This window comes from Apteryx rowi, unplaced genomic scaffold (genome assembly GCF_003343035.1).
Source record: "Apteryx rowi isolate R43461 unplaced genomic scaffold, aptRow1 scaffold_11, whole genome shotgun sequence".
Classification (NCBI taxonomy): domain Eukaryota; kingdom Metazoa; phylum Chordata; class Aves; order Apterygiformes; family Apterygidae; genus Apteryx; species Apteryx rowi.
This window is the reverse complement of record NW_020447308.1, coordinates 1,932,388-1,950,504: the sequence shown is the minus strand read 5'-3', so window position 1 is coordinate 1,950,504 and position 18,117 is coordinate 1,932,388. Positions and strand designations below refer to the sequence as shown.

At 48.3% G+C, this 18,117-nt stretch overlaps 1 pseudogene; it reads left to right on the top strand.

Annotated features, from left to right (window-relative positions):
• The first annotated feature begins 11,283 nt into the window (after positions 1–11,283).
• Positions 11,284–12,144, top strand: LOC112969700 (annotated as a pseudogene).
• Positions 12,145–18,117: the final 5,973 nt, after the last annotated feature.

Here is an 18,117-nt window from a genome sequence, read left to right as displayed (position 1 = left end):
AGCAAAGAAGTGACCCATCATCTCTTGCAAGGGAGCACAAAACAATGAGTTCTGCTTTCCTCTCCGAGTTGCAGGTTCAGATTTTCATTCCGCCTATTGCCTGCAAGCCTGTATTCTGCAGTGTTGCCATCCCTGCCCCACCTCAGACTCTCAAGCATGCAAAAGCCAAAAGGCTGACTTAAAAGGATTTTAAAAGATCACAAATCCAGCTTGGTCTGTTGATTTGTTGGTACTTCATTGGGTTTTGTATTTGCCTATCTTTTAATTYGAACATTTCAGTGGATACCTGTTTGCAAACTTCTCCCCACACCCTGCTGCCTGCAAAGTCTTCTATTTATTTTTTTGAAAATGAAGACTGAGCATGGACTCAAATTCAGGAGCTGGAGGTGGGGCAAAAACACCCTTCACAGCACTGTGAGATTCCCAGGAGGATCGTGAGCACCCTCCCTACCACTATATCCTGCTAGCAGCGCGTCTTGCCTGCGCCTCGCCAGGATTTCTCATTCCCAGTCATCTGTGGAGGTGTCCGCAGATCTGCCGGCGCCCAGGCTGAGCAGAGCCTCCTGGGGGCCTATTTGGTGTTGGAGAGCTCTCACCCGCTGGACTTCAGGCTCTGCAGAGGTTAAGTGCCAGGGCACAGGCAGTCTCCTGGCAGGTTTGTGCAACTAGCCTCCTTTTTTAAATCCCCAGCAGCCTGCATGCTGCTACCTTTGTGTAACCTGCATGTTCTTATCAGTCTTTTTTGCAATTATGATGGCAAAAGCTTTAGTGGGGGATCAAGTGTTAGAAACCCTGTTCACCTGTCTTTGACACAAACGAAAGGGTTATTAGTATAATAAATATTTTACCTTGTTTTTTTAAACCTCAGTGCAGAATGTTTTGTAGAATTTGAGTGCAAATCTGGACCCTGTGGCTTCTGTCAAAATACTAAATACTGACCTCTCTACTTGCCTCCCTTCTGACATTGTTAATGATAATAATCATTCCCCCCCACAGCTTATAATCCTCTTTGCAAAATGCTCCGCAGCGTGCCGATCTGAGCCTCCTCGGCCCCGCATATTCAGCAGTCATTTGTATCAATTCAGCACGGACAAGGAAATGACCCGGTGGGACTTTGAACTGCTATAAACGACCACGTAAGATGGAGGCTGGCAGAGATGAGCCCACGCTGCCGAGAGACGGCGTAACCAGTTAGGGAAACGTGGTCAGCTCTRAGTTGGGTGTAGCTGCTGCTCTTCGGCGTGGATGTGATACAGCAGCGCCTGGTGCAAAGACGGGAAGGAAAACACACTTAATCATGGCTGGCAGAGTGCCATTTCTAGATCAAGAATCTCTCCTGAATGCCTGCCTTAACCTTTCATATATACTAGTTTGCTTTTATTTAACATGTGCAAAAACTCATCCAGTTACTGTGTTATAGACACACCAAAGCAAGCAGAACCTGCAGGTGATTAGCCTGACCCCCCCCCCGCGTGAAATACTGATTTATTTTGTAAATCTATCCTTTCTTGATGTGCAGGTGCTAAGTCTCAGTTCATTTCATGTTCTTTAAAATCAGCTCAGAAGTGATGGGTCCCCTCAGACTAATACTAAAGTAATCATTGCAGTAGCTCTGGGACAGCCTTCATGATGGGCCCAGATTAATCAGGTATCAACAACAGTGCAAATTCAACCTCGCAAGAGAATGGCAAAACCTTGTATGCTCTCTCGTATAACAGTAACAGGGAGCTTTTTTTTAAGGTTCTCCAGCAATCTGTCTCCAAGAGCTTTAACAAGACAGGCTATTGCTGGTCTCCTCCTTTAGCAAATGAAGAACTGCAGCAGAGATGCTAAATTATCTCATGTTCACACGCATTTTAAGGCCTGCCTGGTAGAACCAGTAAAAAATTTCCCATTAAATGTATTTTTGATGAGAATTTCAATTTTTCATGCTTGAAATTTTTCATGGGAGAAGCTTGATTTTTGCAGACATTCTTTACTGAGGGAAAAAAAACAACAACAAAAACAAAAACCAAACCATATCAAGGTGATCCACGTTGCAAATTTCAGGCGTGTTTATCTAACAGGCAAGACATCCCGTGGACCCATCAGCCCCCCTAGTAAAGTGGCCTGGTTTGTAGAGGAGCAGAAGGGCAAATTACAGCCAAACTGTAATTCTGGCGAGACATTTCAACAACACAGGTGAGTGTCAGACAGGCTGAAAGCTTTTCAGTCTTTCTAAATCCCTGTGTGCGTGTGCGTTTGGGCAGCTTTCTGCTCTGTGAAAATTGTGGCTTTCGTCTTCATTCGCAAAGAAAGCAAATGCTGAGATATTGCAGTTCTCTGCAGCTGGAAATGCTCTTCTGTCTGGTGGTAGGATGGGATTAAGACCGCAGAGGCACATACCACACCAATTTTCCTGCTCCCAGGTCCTATCACTCCTGCAACAAGTCCCTGCTCTTTGAAAAGTAAAATCTGATTTCTGCGTCTTGCCTCAAAGTTTTGAGCTGTCCAAATGTGCAGCTTTGTGATAACTACGGAGGTCTCCGAAAGGAAACRGCTTTTCCTTGCAGTCTGTGCACACTAGGAGATTGCTAGTCCAGGTCCTTTGGTACAGGCTTTCCCCATTTCTTCCTCCTGGTTTATTACGGCGCTGCCGCAAGACTTCATTCTTTTTTTTATGAAATGCATTGCAGTCCATTTACCAGCACATTGCAAAATCTTATCATAAATAATTAAAACTACAGCTGCCAAAATAAATGGACGAAGTCCATTTTGGCAATGCTACGAAATATTATCCTACCATCCTGGGGGGATGGGGGGGAGAGTGGTTTTTCTGTTGCTGTTGCATGTGTACAGCTTGGAGACTCGCAGCGTCTCGTAATCAGCAGCGAGTTTCCCCGTCATTAGTTCAAATTAGAGAGGCTCTGATGACAAGTGAATGGCAACACCTCCAGCGCCTAATGGCCGAGGAAGTTTCAGCATGACTCTTTGCACTGGTGGAGCAGAATGGTTTATTTTGCCCCAATTTCTGAAGAGGAACAGGGACAAAATAGTTATATAAGGCTGCATTCAGCGGGAGCCCTCGGCGCTGCTGGAGTGTCTCACAGGTCATTTCATCCTGACCCGTGGCTCCCCACGTATGAAAAGCAGGAAAATCTGGACCTTGCTGAGTGCCGTGCCCCATCCRCTTGTGACCTGCGCGTCCTGCTCCGGCCGGTGGGGCTCGCTGCTGCTGTGGGTGACAGGGCTTCCCCCCAAAACCTGCGAGGCAAGGGCAGAGTCGCCCGCAGCAAACAGCGTGTGTTGAGCGGCATGGGCAAAGCCTTGCTGTCCTCGTGGGAGGAAGGTCTGGAGCCTGCGGGCGAGCACGTGACTTCGGTGGGAAAATCAGAAATCACAGAGAGAAGCGGCAAACTCTTGGGGTGTGAAGAGGGGGCAATCTCCACATGCTGCTCACACTACTGCCTCCCCAGTGCCACTTCACCACCTTTGGTCTTCACTTCAGACTTACCTTTTCTTTTCTCCCACCAAATTAGAGCTAGGGAAACCTTTTTTTTCCTTACTTGAAGTGCCATATTTTTTGGAAATAAATACACGTCTGTTTGGATGAACCTATTGACATAACTTGGGCAGGGAGGCTTCAAAATGTGCACAACAAGCAAATTTCCTTAGAGCCCACCAGGCCCRAGGTGGCAGCAGTTTCCATCGATGCCCTGCTGAAAACTTCCTGGTGGGGTTCAGCTAACGTGTCCTCTGCTCTCCATCTCACCCACGGCCATCGGAGCACTGGGGAAGACCGTCCATGCGAACTGGCTAGAGGTGAGGTGCTGAGGTCCCAGCAGAGCTCCCGAGGTCTCCTGAGTCTCTTAGTAGCCCGCAATGAAGAGCCATTTCACAGGTCTACATGTCTCAGTGGAAACCTGAATACTCCAAATGGCAATAGGAGGGAAACACGCTCTCCCAGCTGCGAGTCCCTCCTGGCTGCAGAAGGYGGCCCATGCTGTTCGTGTTCCTGCAGGCACTGGTAGAGGCCAAACTGATGAGAACAACAGAGCAACGGAAACAGCAACCAGGCAAGCTGCAACTCATCCAAGACCTTGGTTTCTCTCCCAGCCATCGGGCTTACCCCAAGGAGACTTTCCCACACTGATTTTTGACAGTTAAGGTCCTGACCTGGGAGCTGCAGCCAYGGGGCTGATAAAAACGTGTGTGGGATTTTCATGCAAGTTGTACCTGAAGCTGTGATATGGGCTCAGGAAAATGTAAAAGCTGAGCTCTGCAGGGATGGGGAGGAGCAGTGCCGTGAACTTGCACAACTTTTTTCACCAGCCATATGTATGTGGGGTTTTTGAAGTCACAGCTCTTGAACTTGAGATTGATATGCTCAGCTTTCATTAATACAACAAAAGCTAAGAGTTTCTAGGCCTTATGGTTACAGGGGAAAAAAGCCTGGAAAAAAATGACCCTGAGAACCAGAGAAAAATAACAAAATTAAAAATAGATAGCATACAGAAGGATTCCCACAGGTATTATTCCAAAATAATTCTGTAATTTGGGAGGAAGGTTGAACTCACAGGTTACCGGTCCCAGAGCTGCAGTGAAAACAAAGCTTGTTCTCCCTTCCCCAAGAGACAGGCGCATCCTGAAACAACTGGAGCCTTTCGTGGATATTTGCCCTTTCCTCTAACCTCCAGGCTACATCCAGTGTAAGACTGCCCACCCTGGAAGCAAGGAAAGGGAGCCCAGGTTTATCCCTAGACCTCAGCTTAGGGACACAGACACATACTGCGTTTGATTGCAATAGCAGAGGTGCAACCATTGCCCTTCTCACAGTAAATTTGCCCCAGCTGTGTTTGAGCACTTGGCTAAATGATTTACAGAAATACAGGGCACCTCCCTTCATTGAACACCAAGCTATATTTTTAAGTGCCTGGCTTTAGCTATGGAAATGATGATTAAAACTCTCCATGCCTCTGTTTTCCTTATCTGCGAAGTGGGGATAATCATATTTGCTCACAAGTACAAATCACACCSAGTCCTCCATCTGAGAAGGGAGTGCGTGTTTCTCAGAGAGCCTCAGGCACTGGAAGTACAAGTCCCAGTGAAAATCAGTTTGCAATTAGTCTTAGATGATTTTACAAATGATTTTCTCTCCTTATCTTCCTTCTGGAGCAGGTGGTCTCATTTCCTGCACATAACTACTCCCTTCGCTCAGGAACAGCAGCCTTTGCTTGCAAATATTTTCCCCAGCTGCTGCCTGGTTGCCAAGTAAGCCTTTCCCAAGGTCCACAAACCCAGGGCCGGACCCGTGTCTCTCYGCGCACTGGGCTCCTCATGTGCCTCTCCAGAACGAGCCTCCCAGGTTCTTGTTTCTGGGGCGAGGGCTAGATGCTGGYGGCTTCTCGGCTGGAGCATCCCAAATGCTGGCTGCGCTTTATTTTCTCTCCCTTCAAGGATTTGGCTGAGCCCTTCAGGTCGCTTTYAAATGCCAGCTCCTCTGGGACTTGTTAAAGTGCTTCATCAGTGCCCATCTTCCTCTGCAGGGATGACCTTTAACTCATCTCTGCTGTTGCTACCTGACTTGGATCACCCCAGAAGAAAGGTTGCCATGGTGATTTCATATTCAGCTCAACCAAAAAATCTAGCTTCTGTATCTTATTAAATRCTCCCTTTAGAGGACCCTACGCGTGAAGAGCCAAGGCTAGGGGTTGCMTGCATTCGTTGAGCCGAGGAGCTTGATCACCGGGAGTATCCCTGCTGGCCAGTGTAGCTGTTACCCCTTTGCAGTGCCCAAGATTTTTTTCCACGTTAGGGTAAAAGCTCAGGGTTTTAACCTATTAATATTACTATGAAAACACTTCTCCTCAAAATGTCAATCTGCCTTTTCAAGGGGACTTTTCTCAGCTCTAATCTAAACTGCGCTGTCAAATGTCAGGAGTGGATGTTTAATGAGGATCAGTTGGAAGCCCTAATTGGATGGGTATTCAATGGGCTTTTCTTTTTTTTTTTCAGTTGTTGTTTTATCCTTGGGACTCTGTTTTCACAGARATTCTCATTAAATTTTAGAAGCTAATCTCCTTTTAAACTACAAGYTCAGTGAACCTTGGTCCTCGGGGGCTGCTTGGACCATGACTGTTGTCAGCTTTCATTGAATTCACCTGGAAGGTGGAGAGAACCCCCATGTGGGATGCTTCCACAGGAGCAACGAGGACCATTTTGGGGACTAGTCAGTTCTTTTTCTGCAAAAGGATGACCAAGTATTTCTCACAGTAAAAACTAAGGTCTAAAGGCAACAAGGTCGTGAGAGTGATGGAGATAGAGAAGGACGAGTCATGAGGGGCTGGATGGGCTCAGCGTGTGGGTCATGTGCCAGGGCTCCCTGTACCCCTGAGAAGTGGGAAGACACATGGGCATGAGCAAGGGGTCCAGCTCCCAAGGATATCTATTACACTTATCTTTAGAAGGATTGGGCATCTGCAGCAGTAAGCAGCAAAGCCCCAGTCCCTTCCAAAAACGTGAACTACCCCAAGCTTATATAACCCCTTTAAAATAGACAGTGATAATTCCTACACACCCTGCAGCAGCCTCTCTGGGCCTCATTAACTCCCTTCCATCACGCRCCAGCGTTTCCCTCCCGTGGGCACGCTGTCTCTCTCGGAGGCAACAGGTGCAGCAGAAAACGGTTTGAAGGCATCTGTCACTGAGCATRCCATGCACCGTGCTGTATCATCTTGGAAATTAAAGCTGAACCCTCTCCGAGCCATCCCCAGATCATCCCAGTCCAAGTCCCAATGTCCCCTGCCTCCCGCCTCCTGGCGTGTGGTTTTGCTCACCACCTCCTGGCTTGGATGACATTGCTGGCAGSCAGATGTGCCCAGGGAGGAAGCAGCCACCGTGCTGCTCTCCTTGGCTGTGCAGAGGTCCCCCTGCCCTTCACTGTGCCGTGCAACGCATGCTTCCWCAGGGAAAAACCTCTCCAAAAGCATTTATTTCCCCATATGAATTCAATGTCCTGAACACTTTTTTATAAACAATCCTTTGATTTTCTCCCCCCCACCAACCAAAATTATAGCAGATGATTTTTAAAACATTCTGGTTTTCTATAGCCACGCTTYTATTGCTTTTTTAATCAAAACCTTGTGAGGACCATAAAAGACACATCACAGATGCAAGTGTTTCCATGCCCTGTTTCACATTAAAAAATCATAAATAACAGAGCACCCCCTACAGCACATCCTTTCTGCACCCTTTACCCTGCAGTACATTAAGGAATCCACATTTTTAATAGACCTTTTGGCTAGGAAATGGCTTCTATTCCAACACACATGTAACACCTTCTCTCCATCCCTAATTGCATTTCATTTAACACATGCAATTACCAAAACGACTTCTTCCAAAAATAAACCACAGGATGTTCAGAGCCGCCTGGCTTCTCAGCTGGTTTTCAGCCAAGAAATGTGTGCCCTCCTGCTCTCTCCTGGAAAGCCCAGGAGCAGGCTGGCATCCTTGTAATTCTGCCCCTCCCATAAAAACGCAAAAAAGGATGCAGTGAAACCCATACCCAAGGCAGGCGAGACACAGAGGTTACAAATCATAATGTCTGCTCACTCATTTCTAGGMATTTGTTACGGTGTCTTAAGTCAGCAACCTCAACAACTCCCCTGGTCTCCAGCCAGGAATAAAAGCGCTGAAGGAAATCAGGCCACAGTAATTTCCCCAAACCACAGAGCTAACATGCATGGTAATTAATTCTTTTAGTGGAGAGAGGTTTTCTAGCTGCTATGAAGTCTCCCAGGGGCTGACACAATAGCACATCTTGGCCGTCAGGCTGCCATCCCATGACTTTAATCATGTGTCCCACACGAGTCTACAGAAAAATTCAACMGAAATTTTCCAGCATGGTGCCTGAAATTAAGCTGCTAAGGTCCATACTTCAAAATGCAGATGTGGCCTGCTGAGGCAGTGGATGAAATTGTGATGCCGCTGACTCAACAGAAGTTGCCTCTTGACTTCAGTGGGGTCAAGACATGCCCCACCATGCACTGACTTCTCAGTGCAAGGACTGGTATTGCATGCTAGGACCTGGAGTCTTTTGGGGCTATCATCTGTTTTAAAGACCAGGGTCTTTGAAAAAACATCGTGGAGTCCAGGGCTTGTGGATAATACAGCCCTTGCTGGAATGAAGTTCATTTGTCCTAGAGCTGTCTTCTTTATGGAAGAACTGCAAGAGTCCTTTCTCCAGCTTCCTTGAATTTGTCATTGAAGGTTTCCCAAATTATACTTGCAAATCTCTTTAAATCTGATCACAGATGGAGCATAAATGCAATGTTATTGAAGATGAAGGACATCATAGTTTACTTTCTGGGGAATAAAACATTGAGATAATTTGATACAGAATAACTAAGATGATTTTTGTTTTGCTTTTTTTTTAGACATGTTTCCTTCAAAGATTCCATCCACAACAGAACATTCAGCCACCCCCATAACTAATTATTATTTTGTAGCAAGTAAAATCAAACAAGAGACAAATGACTGTTGTTTAGTGCCATTAGTTTCAATGGCTTTACACAATATTTGAGTCATTGGCTCCCCTCTTGCTTTGGAGGAATCCCAAATCTGGATGAATCTACTTGCATTATAAACCATCCGTGGGGCCAGGCCAGGCCTGCCTAACAGATGGTGGTCCATATGCTTTGGCTCTGCACCCATATGGAACGCTAATATGCAATCCAGGAATAGACCATGCCATTTCTCCTCTTTCCTAAGTAATCTCAAATCCAAAGACTTTTTCAGACATAAGCCGAGTTAAGCATGTTCATCTGGAACCTGTACAGCAAGAAACTACAGGACTGATGGTCCAAGCATAATATTTTCCTTGCTCTGAGGCTCCTACTGGAGCCTAAATTGCAACATTTTCTAGAAAGCAGCATGTCAGGCTTTCCAGAGTGCTAGTTAAAAAACCCATTACATTCCTATAATGTGCTTTGACCTTTTCTGCCTGGGTCATGCAAGAACACAGAGTACTTCATCGGCCCTTGCTGGAGGAATTTACCCACACAACCGAACCAGAAATTAGCTGGGGACAAATTTCACAATAAGCAGAAGGTTTTATTTGCTGGAGGCACAGGATTACTATCGGAAAGCCAGCCACCATTCAACATAGAGGGACTTAACTGTTATCCCTGGCTGTACTCCTCCAGCGAAGCCAGCAGTTTGCTCTGGCTAGGCACTTTGGGTGAGAAAACTTCCCCCCATTTGGTTTTAGCAGTTCAAGGACACTGTTTGTCCTGGTGCCTAATCCTTGCTCAAACTCTGTGTTTTTCTTGTCAATATAGTGTAGTGAGTGATACAAGCAGATCCTGCTTTGCGTGCGTGAGTGGCTTGGTGGCCTATAGGTGCCTGTCACAAAATATTTAATGAACGAGAACATTTTTTTTTTTATTATTGTATTGCATTGTATTGTATTTGTCTATAATCCCCAAATCCTGCTGACTGCCTTCCTGCACCCACCAGGCAGAGGCCAGGAGGAGAGCAGACCCCTCCGGCTGCCCTGCAGCCCAGCCGCGAGGGGCTGCCCGTGTGGTGCATAGCAGTGTCCCCGCTCCTTTCCCGCGGCAATGCGGGGTGGCCCCACTCTTGGGAGCTCCTGTGGGTGCTGGGCCGGATGAGCGTCCTGGCTGCTGCTGGTGTTCCCATCCCGGCGTGTTGGGYGCCCCGTTGCCACGGGCGTTTGGAACCACATCTGCAGCTGGTGCTGCCCAGGGAGCCTGCAGGTAGGGCTGGGTGCTGGGGATGGGGGGTCACCGAGTGCTTCTACCATTTTCAGCAGGGCCGTGAGCTGCTTTTGGGCACCCTTCGCCTCTGAAAGGGAGAGGAGGTGGCACTTAGTGAAGTTTTTCTGAGGCTTAGTGGAGAGGTTGCAGAAATGGGGTGAGGAAAGTGGCTGAACAAAGATGCAGCCCACAGGGAAGCCTGGMGTCTCAAGCTCTGTTTCATCGGAAAGGGGAGGAGGCTACGGGGAAACCCAGCCAGGTTGTGCATGTTTGCTCCTCTTCCTGACCTCACACGTTGCCAGCTTTTGGGAATGTATGTAGTTATTTGGTTGGGCTGTTTTAGGGCCTCACTGTTACCAAAGATGCAGGGGAACTTCAAGACTCCCTGCTGGAAAGCGTTCCCTAGCAAAGACGATAACAGCGGTGGTAGCAGGGCACGTTAAATGCCACTTATCGGGAACGCTGGGGTGCTTTGAGCAGAACCAAAGATGTAAAACGAAGTGCGAAGCATCAGCCATGAAGAGAAACCCACCTTTCCCTGGCACATACCTATTAACAGCTAGAGGAGGTCACTGCTGGCCTGTGCCTCACTTTGTCGTTGGCCTAAGATGTTAAATTAGAATAATTTTGGCAGGTTAAACACCATACAGTGCTGTGCTCTCTGTAGGCTTTCTCCATGCTCATTCCTCTGCTGACAAAGTGGGAAATATTTCTGTCCGTGGTGTTACTTCATGTTTATTCTCAGCTCATGCTCAGGGTTGTGAGAGCATGGCTGTGGGAAGGGTTCCCCAGGAGTTGATTGCGAAACTTGTAAAAGTACTTGTAGATTTACTTAYAGATGATGTTAAGCAGCTAAATGTAGGCTGCCTTCAGCTGGATTAGGAATGTAATTGGCATGTGACAGCTTTCCCTGGGCACTGGGCTAGGTTTGATGGGGCTGAAGAGGAGATATTCCCAGCTGGAAAAGGAGCTTATTTCAGAATGCCTTGATGTCGCTAATGCTGGGAGAGAAATACGTCCTCTTGAGAGGATGAMGATTTTTTGGTTATCACTCAGGCCTCTCTCTGGGGTCTTTCTCAGTCATTTCTTGGCATACATGTGTAATGCTCTAAYGTGCTATGTCCGAGGGAGGAGAAAAGCGGTGACGTTCTTTCCTTGCTGGTGGTGGCGGCCTCTGCAATTCGCAGGTTAGGCCTGGAGCACCATAGTATCTCCAGCAAGGAGGGACGAAAAGCAGAGCCCAGCCATCGAGCCATCCCACAACCATGCTGGGGCCACAGACAAGACCTGTGAGTCCCTCAGGGGAGCCTGTGCTGGCCGGGAGAGCTGACACACAGGTGAGGCGGAGACCTGTAGGTCTGCAGCATCCCGGGGCTACCCTAAGAGCAGCTGCTGCTGCTCCACRCTGACGCTGGAAGTGTCCTTGGCAGTTCTCGGGCAGAGAAAGCCCTGGGGAAGCGGTGCCTTGCGAGGCAGGAGCTAGCGGTGTCCTTTCCTAYGCCTTCTTCTGCAGCTGGGACTTCCAGGGATGCCGCCCGGGGCCCGGGCGCTGAGGCGGACGGAGCAGGCGCAGGCCGTTGCCAACCTGCTGCGGCAGTGCCCGGCCGAGGAGTTCGCCGCGGCCTTCAGCGACCTGCGCGCGCTGCTGGCRGATGACGGCCTGTTGCTGCAGGAAGCTCCTGGCCTCTGCGCCTGGCACAACAAGGTCCACTTCACGCCGGTGAGGACGCCGGAGTGCCAGGTGCTGCTGACTTGCCACAACGCGCTGGAGGAAAACCGCTTCTTCGACCCGCAGGCCCAGCTCTCCTTCAAATACGACCACGTGCGAGGAGAGGCGAGCGATTTCCAGGCACACGCCCAGGAAGATGGAAGAGCGGAGATGTGGAGAAGGGCTCTTGAGGAGGCCCTGGGGGCCTACGTCAGCCACCACTACCCGAAAGGCCTTTGCAGTGTCTTCGTTAAAGACACCGCCGTGAGGAAAATCCTGGTGGCCTGTATCCAGGCCTCTGTGCCCAAACCCTCTCCGTTCTGGAGCAGCCTGTGGAAGTCYGAATGGACTTTCACCCTCACCCCTTCCGCGTCTACCCAGGTGACGGGAACCATCGATGTCCAAGCTCACTACTTTGAGGGCGGCAATATCCATCTCACAGCGTGCAAGGAGGTGACCGAGTCCCTGCCGGTTTCCAGCAGAATGCAAGCCGTCAGGGCCTTCGTGAAGCTGGTGGAGGATTCGGAGGGCCAGCTCCAAGCAGGGCTGATGGAGGAATACCAGAGGATGAACGGCACCTACCTCAAGGCTTTCCGGAGGCAGCTGCCTATCACCCGCAGCGTGATCGACTGGGAGAAGATAATGACAGCGAGGATTGTGAAGGTTCCTGCCCTGCGCTGAAAAAGCAGYGTGTACTCGCAGTCGCTGAATAAATTGATATGATCTCCAAGAGAGGGAGAAAACATTAAATATGGTTAAAAATAATAGAGAAAAATAAGATTCAGTAGAGGCGGAGAAAATGAAAGCTAGAAAGAGTTTTATGTGGCCAAAGGGGCAGCCCAAAATGAAATTCTTCTGCTGTCCTCTGCCAAGAGCAGTAGAATAACAGTTAGAGATGAAAATAGGTATTAATAAATCCTTCATAAACATGAGAAATTCGACAAGGAAAGCAACCAAAATACTGAATGGGATGGAAAATGTTTGATTTAAGAAAGCATCACACTGGAGACCTTGACTATATATCTGGTTTTGCCTCCTCATGTTGAGGGGCACTCTGGAGCAAACTGCTTCCCTTCCCTTTCCCAGTAGGCCTCTTTAAGCTTTAATTTCCATAGTTTCAAGCCTCACTAGCATGAAACTGGATGGCTTAACTTTTTAGAAGGAGTGATGGCCAAAAATAGCCTCTATATATCAAGATCTGTAGATGGCACAACATTTCCAAGACTATTTTGCAAAAAATCAAAAAATAAAATCCTATGTGGATCAACTAAAACCATTTATGGCAATTATGTCAGACTGACTCATGTCCATCATGCTCAATGTCATTCCCCAGCTGCATCAAAAATGCAGTCTAAAAATTAAAACAATTTTCATAACACCTTCCAAACAAAATATGGTGTCTTTCTGGTTTGCAAGAGTAGTGTCTCAGAAGAAGATGCAGTTGCTTCTAGATACTAAAAAAACTCGGGCAGCTTGAAAAAATAAACACAAAATTTTGATTTGATTCACAATGAATATTTGCAATGTGTTACTATCTCGATTGTGATTCTGTTATTCTGTAATTGAATCACAATATTGGTTATTGACTCCACACCAGGCCCTGACAGATAAGGCACTCAGGAGAAGGTGATCCTCTTTCCTCCATCCTTCTTGTTAAGCAAATAGGAGGGAAATTTCTCTCCCTCCAGTTCTCCTCTGCTTTGCAGATGGGATTGCCTCTCCGGGAGAGGCTGCTGGAGAGGCGCTGGAGGAGTAGGGAAGGCTGCCTGATTTCTGCGCTGCAGTTCAAAAAAATCCGCTGCTGGTCACCCAGACATACCCAAGTCAGCATTAAATAAGCCCATGCAGACACTGATTATAGAGTATCCGTGGCAGCATGGCGCCGCACACAGTCGGCAGACTTTGCAGCTTGACCAGAGGAGCCACATTCTGGCCCAGTGCAAGATATCAGCAATATATTCCCCAAGAGAGCAAGTGCCAAGTCGATATACAAGTCAATAAACTTCTGTAGGAAGAAGAAAGCAGTTGAAGTCCTGTGCTGTTGCGTTCTCCTGCTGCACAGCTCTGCAGCACACGCACAGAGCAATGTGCACAGCGAGAGGAGAATTAAACTTGACATCTGAAGGATCCTTATTCAGTCTGGACAGGCCCCACTTTGGATCTATAATGACAGGCTCATTCCTAGAGCTTCATTCATCAGGGAAGAAAATCATTGGAGTAATCAAGGGGAGAGGAAAACATGAGTGCATGTGTGTTTGCTGTGCTGCTCGGCAGCATTGGAGCATGAGGTGACTTTTCATCTCTTGGCTGGCTGTTAGCCCAGAGACACAAAGAAGCATGTGGCAGATCAGAAGGCTGGGATGTAACAAAGCAAACCAAGATTAAAAAGAAAAGCAATTCAGGCAGCTGCGCTTTTGGCTGTAGCTCAGCTGAGCAGGCAAGATGAGACCCTTAGCCTCAAGCTGGTGCAAGGAAAAAACGCACTAGAGGCACACCAGCATATGGAGAGGAAAAGGGCACTGGGTTTGGATAGAAGAACCTGACCTGAACTATTGCCCCAGAGATGCTGGCAAATGCTGCCCTGAACTCTGGGCTTAGCCTGGTAGAGACTAGCCTTGGAAGCCGCAGCAGCATCCCCGGCTGGTCGTGCCACAGCCCTGCTGCTGCCAGTTCTTCAGGGGATACTTGTGCAGGGCAATCAGGAAACATGGATCTAGAGAAGAAATGATAGGTACAGACAATACACAACCCAGACAAGGTGTGTGTTGCAATATACACATTCACAGGTGCTTTTTCCAGTTCGGAAAAGAAACCACAGCCTGAGATGCTGAAAATGGGCTGAGTACATATTCCATATGTCACACTATGTCTTCTTCCAGCAGCTAATCCTTGTAAAGACCTCTCTCTGACACCTCCAAAACCAGAATGCCAGCTTTTGGAAGGGTTTCCTTTAAAAGCAACCAGCCAAATTACTGATTAACTTAATGATACGGAGCTTTAACCTCTATTTTACAAGTTCAGATCTAACCTTGGTCASTTCTCCGTTGTCACCATCCGAAGGCCTCTTGGAACCCAACTGCACCTAACCCGTGGGAGCAAGCTCCTGCATCCCAAAGCCCCTAGCGCTGCTGCTTGGGGCTGGCCTTCCTGCTGGCAGGGATGGATGAACAATGTGGCCTGCCACATTGAGGGGAAAAGAGAGGGAGAAGGGACAGACCAAAGGACAGAAGCGATGGGAGGGAGGAAGGGTGCACAAAAGCAAACAGAAAGGCAAAAGGAGGCCAGGAGCAGAGCCGATGAGTACACCAGGCTGCAAGGGAAGCGGCTGCTGTCACTTGGGGTGTTAAGTACGTACCTTCACGGTGCAACCTGGGCATCTGCATTCCCATCCAAACAGCATCAATACGCTCTTTTCTGCGTTCATGATGGTAGAAGAGCCTTAATTAGGCATGAAGACATTTATCAAGCAGCAGCCTCGCGGAGCAGGCTAGTGCCGGTGACATCTGGCACGCAGACCCATGCAGCAGCCCCCGGGCTGGCAGCCTCCCATCACCGTCAGCAGGGAAACCCGAACAGCACCCACCTACTGCGGTGCTGCTGCACCTTGTGCAGCGCGGGAGGCAAATGCGAAACGTGCCTGGCTGCAGGGGCTGGGGCTAGGTGGGGCCGAACTCAGCTATTTGCTCCAAACGGAGGCGATAAAGTGGATTTCCAAWGGGATCTTCGGCTTGCTGACAAGCACAGCGCACAGAGGGTGGCCTCGAACCCACCGCAGGAACCTCCTCGAAGCAGCACCGCACTAAGAGTTGGGCAAACAGCCAGGCCACAGGACCTGACACAGCGCCCGTTAAAGCAAGGGGAGGCTTCTAGGCATTTTTTTGTGCATATAAACTCAGCAGGGCCAACCCTGACGGCAGCAAGGTGAAACGGGAACTTAGTCACTGATTTCAGTTGCTGCAGGGTCTCACTCGTGGTTTAATGTATCTTTAAAACGGGGGTGCGCAGGACCCATCCTGGGAACAGACACATCACGAGCAATTTCATCCTGCTGAATAATCTGCACTTAACTTGCCTGTGCTTTGACCCAGAAGCTGCTTCAGGGGAGCCAGGAATCCCTTCTCCCTTCCCCTTTTAACAGCCCCATCACACCCCGCGTGTGCTGCTGTTAGATACTGCTCGGTACTCTTTGTAGCCAAAATGAGAAATATCTYGGGGATTTAGGACGTCCCTCCGGCAGAGCACGGACACCCACCCCGCGCTGCCAGGTGGGCGAACAAGCTGGTCCCTTCCAAGCCTTCCTCCCTCCTTTGCAAGGAAAGCAGGTTACCTGATCTCCCCATGTGCATTTGCTGGCGTGGCATTTTAGTCGTCGTGCCCTACTTCCCACCTCCCTTGTCAATTATAAAAAATCGAAATTAAAAAAAAATGCACATTTATTTCATTTCTTGTATTTTTATTTAAAAAGAAGGTTTGCTAACAGCAATCAGTACCTTGGCCCAGGCCCCTCARTACAACAGCAGACTTGAACAGTCCYGTGGCTTCATCCCTAGCCTCTCCCTCCTCCCCGCAGGGGACCAACCAGGGAATCATCTGGCTTAATGCTCCTGAATCAGGTGAAGCTCCCCGTGAYTGCCAAACTAATTTCATTTTGCAGCTTTACTCTCTGTCTCCTCCTATCTCAGGAAACACCAACAACTTAGACTGATGTTCACAGCCAGATTTAGCTTTATTGTGCGACTAAGCTTAAGTTAAAAAAAAAAAAGTTTAAAAATGCAAAAAAGAAATCATTTCCCGGAGTTGGAAAGAAACTTCCCCCTGTGGCAGATTAGCCCGCATTTATCCACTGTAATGTTGCTTACACCTTAATCTTAGGCATCTTAGTCTGACACTAATTAGCAAGCTAGAGGTTCCTATGGGTACAGTAGTTTCTAGGTCCCAAAACATGAAAGAGAGTTCTTCCTTTTAGCACTTAAAACWCTTAGTTTTTAAAGAGACAATGTCAAGTATTTCAACCACAAAATGTACACTTTTTTTTTACTTTAAAAACATAGCAACAGAAAGAGGCACAAAAATCACGAAGCCTAGCCATGAAAGCATTGCAATGCAGGTCCGAGGCTCAGCTGTGTCCTGTTATTTCTTCTCACAGAAATTAAACCCAAACTGCACTCACTGAACCCCAGACTCACCTGCACRCTGGCACTAAGTGCTAATAAGGAAATAAGCAGAATAGACTACAGAAGCAGAAAACTAAACGAGCTAACCAGACCAATCTAGCTTCTCCCCTCAAAATAAACCCAGAAATCTAGAGAAAAGCAAATTTGGTTATAAGAATTTTTTTTCATATTTTGGGCACTCCTAAAAAATAGGAAGAAAGATTAATTATTTCTGTGACATTCATCACTATGCAAGCATCCCATCTAGGTACATTTGAATTCCTGTTCAAGTCTTCAGAATAAGAACCAATCCGAGATTGAAAAAAGGACAGAATGGGACTACAGCRCCGTACGCTACTTCTTTGGGGAGAAGTGAAAATAAATTATTTAGACTTGACAAAGTCCCTTAAGTCCTGCGGTCTTTCTGCTTGGCTGGGTCTCAGGCCTATCACCAATATTTCAGCAGTTATTTTTGGAGGGGGAGAAAATGCAGGCTGCTTAGCAGGTAGCATTTGGGAATTAAGAGCTAAATGTACTCATGGTTTTCATGAACCCTGACAGATGCTGAGCGTCTCACACTCCGGCACAGTAAGACACTTAAAATTGATGGTGCCCATTTGCGGCAGCAAACCTCCTTCCTGCTACATTCCAGCATCTTTGCTCAGCATCTTCCTCCCCATCTGCCCAGCCCTGCACCATCCGCACCAGAAGACCCTTCCATCTCCTTTTTCAGAGCGCTATCACTGGAATCGGTTCACCTCCGCACAGCTCCCTGCCACCTYCTCCGCCCCTCCGAAGACAGCGTTCACAGTCCAGCGGCCGACAGGCTGCCCTGCCTGGCACACATGCGTGTCCAAGCCTTTTCAGATGGATGGATCTGYGTGCAACTCTGATGGGTGCTGGGCACCACTCGCTGGGAGACAGTCCCTCCCGGGCAGGAGAAGGGTCCTGCTCCAGTCCCATCCAGACACACAGGCAAACCCTTGGCCATGAGAGCCCCCAACAAACCTTCCCTGCCCACCCCGCTCCCCAGCCCCCTTCCCCATCCCCACCATTGGCACGGAGCCAAGAACGTGACCTACTGGAGCGCCAGCACCGGCGTTCTCGGCCAGACAAACTAACTACCAACCTTGGACCAGTCACGACAAAAGGCTTAACGATTACCCATCACCTAACATACCCTCAAAAACCCAAGGTCACCTTCACACATTTTGGATGTAGATCTAACATCCTTCCAAGCCTAGCAAGCCCAAGGCAAGGCCTCTTGCCCAGGCCAGTCACTTCAGATGCTCCTGCATCTCTTCTGTCCCTTCCTTGGTGAACACCAAACAGTTATAATACTCAGGTCAATATATATAGGTACCACGTATATATATTTTTGTCACTGTTCTGCGCATGAACAAAGAAAACCAACCCCACTAGGCACCACTCGTCCTCTCCTCCCCCTCCCCTTCCTCCCGTGGTTGTGTAGCCTGCAGGAACGTGAGCCATGGAGGCCACC